The sequence below is a fragment of the Lathyrus oleraceus genome, chromosome 7 (assembly GCF_024323335.1).
Source record: "Lathyrus oleraceus cultivar Zhongwan6 chromosome 7, CAAS_Psat_ZW6_1.0, whole genome shotgun sequence".
Taxonomy (NCBI): Eukaryota; Viridiplantae; Streptophyta; class Magnoliopsida; order Fabales; family Fabaceae; genus Lathyrus; species Lathyrus oleraceus.
The window spans coordinates 195523496-195533153 of record NC_066585.1 but is presented as its reverse complement, the minus strand read 5'-3'; positions in this window follow the sequence as shown (position 1 = coordinate 195533153).

Genomic DNA, 9658 nt, shown 5'->3' with positions numbered 1-9658 from the left:
TTCTACTTTAACCTCATCATAAGGGATGTCCACCATGGCTATCTCTTCCTGGCGCTTGCTCTTGATACGATAATTTATCTGTAACTCACCTGATCCATCATTTGTTGTATAAAATTCCTCAATCCTCCATCGTTCTCTTCAGCAACCAGCTCCTCCGGGATCAGACCATTCTTCAGCAATTATGCTCATATCCTAGTGATAGGGGTTTGAATTTCTTCAACCTTACGGATCAACTTGCCTTGATCACTCTCCTCAATGGCACTGACGGAAGCATCCTTATGTGTTGGCATAGGATTGGTGTTCACGTTCGGGCGTCTCAGAGTGAAAGATACGACCTTTGCTTCGATCAAGTCTTGCACCCGATTTTGAAATGCAAAATAATTCTCCAAGGTATGACCAGGTGCTCCCATGTGAAACTCACAATGGGCGTTAGCATCGTATCCGGGTGGATATGGAAAAACAACTGGTTTTAATTCTCTCAATGTCAGAAGGCCTTCCTTTTGTAGATATGGGAATATCTGGCTATAAGGTACTGGTAAGGGATCAAGTTGCCTTCTCAGAGGTCTTGGATTGAATTGCCTTGGTGGTGCTGTATTTTGCTGATGGTGATGTTGTTAATGTTGTGGTTGATACATTTGTTGTTGCTGCATTGGCTGTTGATAAGGTATGGGTACCACGACGGCGACTTGACCATATGAAGCCTGTTGCTTCCCTTTATAGTTTCTGGATATGGCGTTTGTCGCACCTTCTCTTTTCTTTGGGAAGCCTCCAGAATACTTCTTTGGTGCGCTAGGGGCTATCACAGCTCCTGGAATCTTTCCATCCCTTAACCCCTTCTCTATGTGATCTTCAATTGTGACTAGATGTGCGAAGTCAGATGCTGCATTGCTCACCAATCCATCGAAGAACTGGTTCTTCAAGGTGTCCACAAATATCCCAGTAATTTCCTTTTCAGACAATGGTGGCTCTACCTGAGCAGCCAACTCCCTCCATCGCTGGGTGTATTCTTTAAATGACTCACTATCCTTCATAGTTATCCCTTGCAACTGCATTCGGTCGGGTGTCATATCTAAGTTATATTTGTACTGACGGAGAAATGCGTCAGCCAAATCCTCCCAGCTTTGAATCCGCCTCTGCTCTAAGCTCATGTACCATCTCAGAGATGCCCCACTCAGACTATCTTGGAAATAGTGTACAAGTAGTTTTTCATTTTCGGTATGAGCAGCCATTTTTCTGAAGTACATTACCAGGTGACTTCTTGGACAAGTCTGTCCTTTGTATTTCTCGAAATCAGGAGTTTTAAATTTAGCCGGGATGACTAAATTCGATACCAAACGCATGTTCATGGTAGAAGCGCCGAAGATATTGTTTCCTTCTATGGCTTTGATCTTCTTTTCCAGGGCACAGAGCCTATCTGCAGTAGGATCTGGAAGTATCTTAGGCTTCGGTTGATCAGGCATATAAAATCCATCGTATGGTCATCTCCAATTTCGGATCCATGATGAGTAGACGTATCAGAAGGTTCTGCACGATCTCCATCTCCTTTGCCTCCTACTGGTATCTGAACCAGTCTCTTCTTGGTGGGGACGTAACCCTCGTCTTGGGAGTTCAGACCTGGTGTGCTATCATTCCTTTTTGCCCTAGCTTCTTCCTCCTCAATCCTCTCTCTTTGAGCGATTGCGAGCATTGTCTCCAACAACTGATCCATCTTCTCCTAGATCGTATTGATGTTTGTCCTCATGGTAACCTGGTTGGCCTCAACTTGCTCTAATGTCATCTTGTATTTGCTTCGCGTCTCGTATCGGTGTTGATTAGTCAGTGTGGCTGGATAAAGGGTAAAAAGGTTGGGTAAGTTTTTTTGAATTTTTATGAAGCGTGATGCATAATGAAGATGCGAATGTCATGCGTATTTTATTTTCAGGGAATCATTCGAGTTCCATTAGTTGTTAGTAGTTCGAAGAACCAAGAAATACTTAGAATAGCAATAATGGAGTAATTTTTAAACTTCATTCATTCAAGTACATAACATAGAGGTCCAAAAAGGTCATAGTTCAAAAATATATTTGTTAAAGGAACAAAATATAAGACAAGAAAATTAAACTGCTGGCTTTCCGGCTTGAAGCTCCTCTAGTTCCTCCTTGAATCTCTTTAGCAACCCTCTACAGAGTAAAATGAAACTAATTATGGCTGGAGAAGTGCTATCTTCCTTCAATTCTTCGACTGCGTCTCTCAACTTCCATGGAAATTCTTTAGCCGCCCAATTACAGAACCCCACTAGCCCATCGAGCTTTGCACGAAACTTATCTCTATCTCCTTGTAGGAAATCTATGGTCTTCTTAAAGGATTCATAATCTTCAATCACATAGTCTCGCTCTTTTAACCATATGGAGCTATCTTGGCGTAATGACTCTAGATGGTTCTTCCAATAGCTGACAGACTCCCTTGCATCTCTTACTTCTCGACACTTCTCTTCCCATACCATGGGTGAAACCCTAGAAGCTTCAGTGGCTATATTTTTGAGTTGGCGCTCCAGATCTACTTCAGCCTTTGCATGACGAATAGAATTCGTGAGTTCTTTTATCTGAGCCCCAAGTGTATCCCTTATCGTCTTGTTTTCCTTCATGGCTAGACGCCACCAATGCTCATTGTCTTGACATTCTTTCTGAGCTTGTCGTAGTTGACCCTTAAGAGTATCTAAATAATGATCAGCTTGTTCTAAACCCACTTTGATCTTTTTTCTCTTATGCTCCTCCTTGTTGAACTTCTCCACATGTGCCTGAAGTTGTGCCTCTTTTCTCTCAAGCTCCCATTTCATGGTGTTTTTCTCACTGATGGTTTGTTGGAGTTTTATCTACAACTCTTCATTCTCTTTTTCTAACTTGGCCATGGAGGTCTTGAGTTCCTCCACTTCTTCAATAGGGACATGGGTGAGCTTAGGTTTAGGAAGAGGTACAGGTGCTCGAATAACGAATGGCATTTTGATCATCTCCACCCTTTCCTTTACCCACTGAAAATATGGTTCTTTTGTAATCCCATTTGCTCTCCCTAAATCAGCTTTCCCTTTTCAATTGACATTCTTCCAAGCCTCTTTGATTTGCTGGAATAAGCTAGGATTCTCAACCCCAAAGTCAAGTAACAAGAAAGCTTCCAAAGATTTTGCCTCTGAAGGGCCTTCCATTGGGTAGCCAAGTTGTCTGAGTGATAGAAATGGATTAGCATTCACACATCCTTGAGTTCCAATAAGCGGTAGATTTGGGAAATCTCCACAACTGAATATGATGTCTATTTTGATGTATTCTTTGGAGTACCAAGAGAGATCCTCAGATCGGAGTGATCCCAATCTCTGAGGCCAACTAACATCTGTCTATTCAACCCAAGCACCTGCCTTTGGGAGATGTTCTAGAAACCACTGATATAATAAAGGAGCACAACAAGCAATCAATCCCTTCTTCTTAGTATACCTATGACTTATGTAATAGTAGACATCAGCTAACAAAGTGGGTACTGGACGAAGCCATAGATGGCCAATGCAATAGCAGAGTAACAAGCATCCCAACTTTCTGCTTTCAATAGGGTATGAGCTCTTTCCAAGAGAAAACTTAATGAAAATCCTTTGGTATTCCCTTTGGTCTCTAAGTTATCCTCTGCTTCCTTTTCATCCATGTGAAGCGCACTGGCGATGACCTCAAGGGGCAAAGATTCATTTATCCCTTCAAATAGTGGCGTGTTCTTCATAGGAATCCTAATAAGACGCTCGAATTCTTCCAACGTTGGTGCTAGCTAGAACTCTTGGGATGTGAAGCATCTTAAAGGTAGGTCATAAAATTGGGCCAAGGTGATTAAAGGTGTATAGTCTACTCATTGATTGAGGATGCTGAGCAGATTGCCATAATCCTTCCCAAAGTTGATTTTGTATACCGGGTGCATCTGAGAGACCAAGTCACATAAGCTCTTTAGATCGGGATCCTTGAACTTGAAAGAGTAAATGTTTCTTTTGCTTGATTCCATGTTTCTTGAATTCCTGCAACTCATGATACTCAGATTCCTTGGAAATAAAATAATATAAATGTTATGCTATGAATGATATTATGCGTGCCACATGTAGGTTAGTATACAGGTCGTGAGAGTGGGTATTCTTGGTTACTAAACAAAACCCTTTTGGGAGGATGCTAAAGGTAAGAGGTTCCCAAAGTCATCAATCACTATTTAGGAAAGTTATTGTCATGACGAAAACTCATTTGCAAATAACATCCCCAAACTGAGTCTCATTTGGGTGAGGCCTTCATATGGTCCCAAAGAGGAAGACTCCTAGTGGGTCCATGCTACACAACTCTCGAGTCCAAGGTTCTAATAAGGTTCTCAGAGTCATAGATCGAGGTTAGGAATACCATTGTAAGGTAATAATACACCCAAGGGATCTCATCTGATTGGGGCTTTCGTATTAACCTAATAAGTCTGAGATTTTTTAGGTAAATACTACATAACCACCGGATATAATGGGTTAAAAGGTCCCTAGAGTCATTGATCCAATTTGAGAATACTATCGTCGTGACGAAGACTCGTCGGACAATAATATCTCAAGAGAATCTCCTCTAGGCGGGGTCTTCGTTTCTTCCCAACAAGGAAGACTCCTTGTGGGCGCCCACTACGCAACCACCAACTTAATCTTATGGTTTTTCTCAGACTCGGGTGGAGAGCCTATCTCATAAAGTATCACCAACCAGAGAACCCCAATAATACATAGTCAATAAAACATCATACAATAATTATGACAATATAATAATAAAAAAATAAATGACAAATAGATACACAAAATTAACACACAATACGTCAACTGAACTAAATTAGGCTTCAGTCTCTTTTGCTTGGAGCTAGTCCCCAGCAGAGTCGCCATCTATCGCATCTCGAAAATGAAATTTCTCACGATAGTCGCGGAAAAATTATGTTCGAACAGAGTCTCCACCGAACTTTATTTATCCCAATGAAGGGATAGGAAAATATCGATAAAACCTTAAGGAAATGGAATAATGGTCGTCGCAACCATATTCGGGTTCGGGAGTGAATTACGTAAGGGGAAGGTATTAGCACCCCTTACGTCCGTTGTATTCAACGGGAACCTTTTAGTTCTAATGTGCGTTTCGAGTGTTAATTTATGTTTGTTTGTTATCATTGGGTTATAAATATATTGAAAATAGAAATGGATGGGAACCTCAGAAAGGGAAAAGGGGAGGTTTTTTATTAGTGTGCTCGCGAAGATACAGCAATCTCCTGCCTACGTATCCTTAAATAAGGAAATCAGAGCATTCGTAGTTCGGGGAACTACGGTTGGTTGGTGTTTTTTAAATGAACAACTGTTTAGATCGCATCCTAAAGGCTAAACGTTGGCTTGTCTACTCTCGGAGGAGGCTTAAGCATTGATTTGTTATGCGCGTTAGAAAGGATTAAATGATGTTCTTTTGAAAAGAGTTTAGGTCACACGGAGGAGAGAAGTGGGATTAATATGTTGGATGTTTTTGGTCAGATGACGATCACTCGGTTAGTCGAGTAAGACAACTCGTATCCTAACAGTTGGGAAAGGGAGTAGAAGACTCTAGACCACTTTCTTTCTCATCTTTAATTATAGGAAAGATTTGATAATAGTTAATGTGTTTTGGAATGATGACGAATACTCGGATGATCGAGTAAGACAACTCGTATCCTAATAATCGAGAAAGGGAATAGAAGACTCTAAACCGTTTTCTGTTTCATCTGAATATTAATGAAGATGAGGTTGTATATGGTTGATGTATTTTATAATGAACGACAAGTACTTGAATGGTTGGGTAAGACAACTCATATCCAAGCATTTGAGAAGAGGAGTTGAAAGCTCAAAACCATCTCCCTTTTCGTATAATTTGTTATGAAAGTGACTTGATTAAGTTATATGTTTGCGGAAAAATGACAATTGTTCGATTGACTGAGTAAGAGAACTCGTATTCGACCAATTGAGGAGTGAAGTTAAAAACTCAAAGTCAACTCCTTTTTTCATTTAACTTACTGTGAAAATATTTTGATTTAATCGGGGTTTGGAGGTTTGTAGAGGAGCGACAACTATTTGACTAACCAAGTAAGAGAACTTGTACTCAAATAGTCGAGGAGAAAAATTGAAGATTCAAAGTCATCTCCCTTTTTATTCCTTATTGTAAAAGAATTTGATTTGTTTGTGCTTAGGTAGATTAGAGATGACGATTGTTCGATTAATCGAATACAAGAGTTCGTGTTCAAATAATCGAGGAGAGGAGTTGAAAACTCAAAACCATTACCTCTTTTATTCTTAAGTGAAATAGTATTTGATTGTGATTAGGTGTTTTTAATTCTTAATAAAGAATACTCGATGTTGGATCGAGGTTTTAAATTTGTATTTTTTGTGAATGAATTGAATTTATTTAGTGAATAGTTCATCTAATCGATTGATAAAAACCGAATAGGTCTCATTGTAAGAAGACCCAAGAGTAAGCCATGTGAGGTTGATGGCGATACTTTTACAAGTAATCGACTTACAAAGGTATTTTGGAAATAGCCTCGACTTTGAATCGAGAGGTATGTGATTTATTTTTGAAATTGGCTCGAATGATTTTAAATCGGTGAAGGCGACATAATTTTGTCACAATTATAACATGTCATTCATGTGCGCTCAAGGCTCGTTATAAATAAATAAATAAAGAATAATCATGCACATACACTCCATAAAATAAACAATTATCGAATTTATAGATGACATTAATAATAATATAATTAATTAATTAAATATTTAGTAGATTATTTTAATTAAATAATAAGTAATTAAAAAATAATGAATATAACCAAATAATTGCATATTTATTAAATAATAATAATAATAATAATAATAACAATATAATTGCATATTTACTATTAAGTAGTAATAATAGTAATAATAATATATAATTATATAATTTTGAAAGAAAGTAAATAAACTAAAACATTGTTTTATTTTTGTTTGATAACCATAAAAATTTAATGTATGTGTTTTATATGTACATAAATAAAAGAAAATAAGTTGAATAAATTAAAAAAAATAAAAGAAAATGGGCTAAGCTGAAAAAATAGGGAGTTTATTAGCAAAAAAAAACGTTGGGCCAAACTGAATTTGGCCCAAAACGAAATTATCAAGGCCCTGAATGGCCTGGTCAAACGTTGACCCTGTGGAGAAATCTAGGCCACATGATGGGGAGACTTTGACCTGGTCAAGAGAATCAAGAGGTAGGGGTGTGAGGGCGCACCACCATATGGTGGGGGGCTCCACACAGGATCCCCTGGTTGACTCAAAGTTCAACCAAACGCGTTTCGCTGGCATGAGGTGCCATGTGGCGCCCATGCATCCACCACCATCAACAAATAAAAACAAAAATCTGAGAGAGAGAATTCATTCTCTCATTCTCATTCTCTCTCTTCACCAAAGAGCAGAGTTGCTCTGCAACTCTCACTTCTCACTTCCGTCACCAACCCCGGCCAAGCCTGCCGGAGAAGACGGTGGCGGCCGGCCAACCACAGCGGCGCCGTTTTCTTCTCCGGCGACGTCAACCCCAAACCAAAAAATCCAAACACAAACACTACTTGCTTTTCACTCCTCTATCCAAATCCAACCCTGGTTTTTTCAAAATCTCCCTCAAACAACCGGATCGGTACTCCCAAAAAAAACCTAAGCCCTAAACTCTCTCTCTCGCACGACCAAACGAAACCCTAACTCTTTCCTAACCTAAACAACAAACCTTATCCGTCAAAACCCTAACCCTATAATATCAAATTAAGTCTCCTATTGCTATACTTTGAAGGAATTAACATGGGGGTTTTGCTCAGTATGCGAAGGCAAAGATGAATGATGCAAAGATTTGAAAGAAAAATGGAGGATTTACTTGGGTGAAGTTCAACGTCGGCGACGCTCCTACCGTGCTTCAGATAAGTAACTTCGTCTCCTTCTTTCTTCGTTTGTGATGCTCTTTTCCTATTTTGGTTCTTTTGGATGTTGTGATTACTGCAAAAATATTTTTATTGATTTCTTGTTTGATTCTCAAACAGACGTGTATTTGGTTGTTTTGATGTTAAAAAGTTTGATAATTTCTTCTTGGATTTCCCAGAACCTGTTCTATGTTTGGTTTGAGTTTTAAAAAAAAATCTTGATTGTTTTGTTGGATCTCCAAAAAAACGTGTTTTTTACTGTTAATTGATTTGTTGTTATATATGTGAATGTTAGATCTTAAGATAACTTGTGAAGTTATCTCTTCCTGATTTCATGGGATGATTACCTTATGGATTTAAGGTTATTTTGAGTTGGATAATGAGATGTGTTCTTGGGCATTCACCTTGATTTACTGTGCAACATATTTATCTGTTTATTTTATCATTTATTTTCCAGTTTTTTTAAGTTCCTATTTGATAAGTTGTTTTAACCCTTGAAATGGTTTTGCAGGTGAAGTGATGTTGATTAGAAAAGGGGGGGGGGGGGGGGGGGGGGGGGGGGCGCTTGCTTGGAATTGGGGGGCTGAAATTTCCAAAAGAGCTTTTGGAAAAGTCTTTGAAGCTTGCTGCTTCAAACTGTTGGATTTTACATCTTATTCAATTTTTCTTAGATTCATTTGGTGTAATAGAGACTTTTGGATGTTTCCAACTTTTACAACTTTTTTGATGTAACAGAAACTCTTGGACAATGTATAAGAATTTTGGGAATTGTCTGTAATACGTACAAACTTAATTTGAAACTTCTTTTTTTCTGGACAATTATGTAATTACTTTGGATTATTATGTAAACTTGGAATTAATTGGAATTTTGGATTATGAAAATTTGGGTTAATCGTGTAACCCTTTGTATTATGCATTGGCCCTCTTTTTGACTATTTGTAATTTATTTGGAATATCTTGGATTATGAAATTAATTATGCAATTAATCCCTTTTTTATCACTTGAACTTTGTCCTAATTATTCTATATGTCTTAAACAAGAATGCCTAAACTCTAACTCAAACTGAAAATGGATTGGGCCATATTAATCAAAATTGGACTTTCCACTTGGTCACTTCTAATTATGCTTATTATTCACTTGAATGAACAATATGAAATGTGCATCATAAGCAATAAAAGGAAGAATTCAAAGTGAGATTTAAAACATTGTTCATTATCATAGTTTTTCAACAATCCACTTTAGCTTAAAACAAATGCATGTTTTTAAAAATGCAATTTGAGTCAAGACATTTATGAAGGATCAAGACTTTGGCCTAAACATGTGGAAGTGAGCTTAACCACAAATTATCATTAAAAAAATATCCATGACTCTTAATGCTTACTAATAACCAAATGGATTTTGGATTAGTAATGTAAAAGGATTTGGACCACACTTTGCAATATTAATCATGAACATGTTTTTGTGAATGGACCTTTTTAAAACCCAAAGTTCTTATGGATAAACCAAAATGGGCCTTGTTAACCAAAAGTGCACATACCATCCCATGCTTCAGTAATAGCAGTAAGAGACAAAGGCAGCAGATGTCTTCTTAAGGATCTCAAAAAATGAGAATGTCATTGAAGACTTGATGTCACCAAGGGCTGAGAAACCCTAAGATAAAGCTTATGTCTTAAGATAAAATACATGTCTTATAACATTGGGT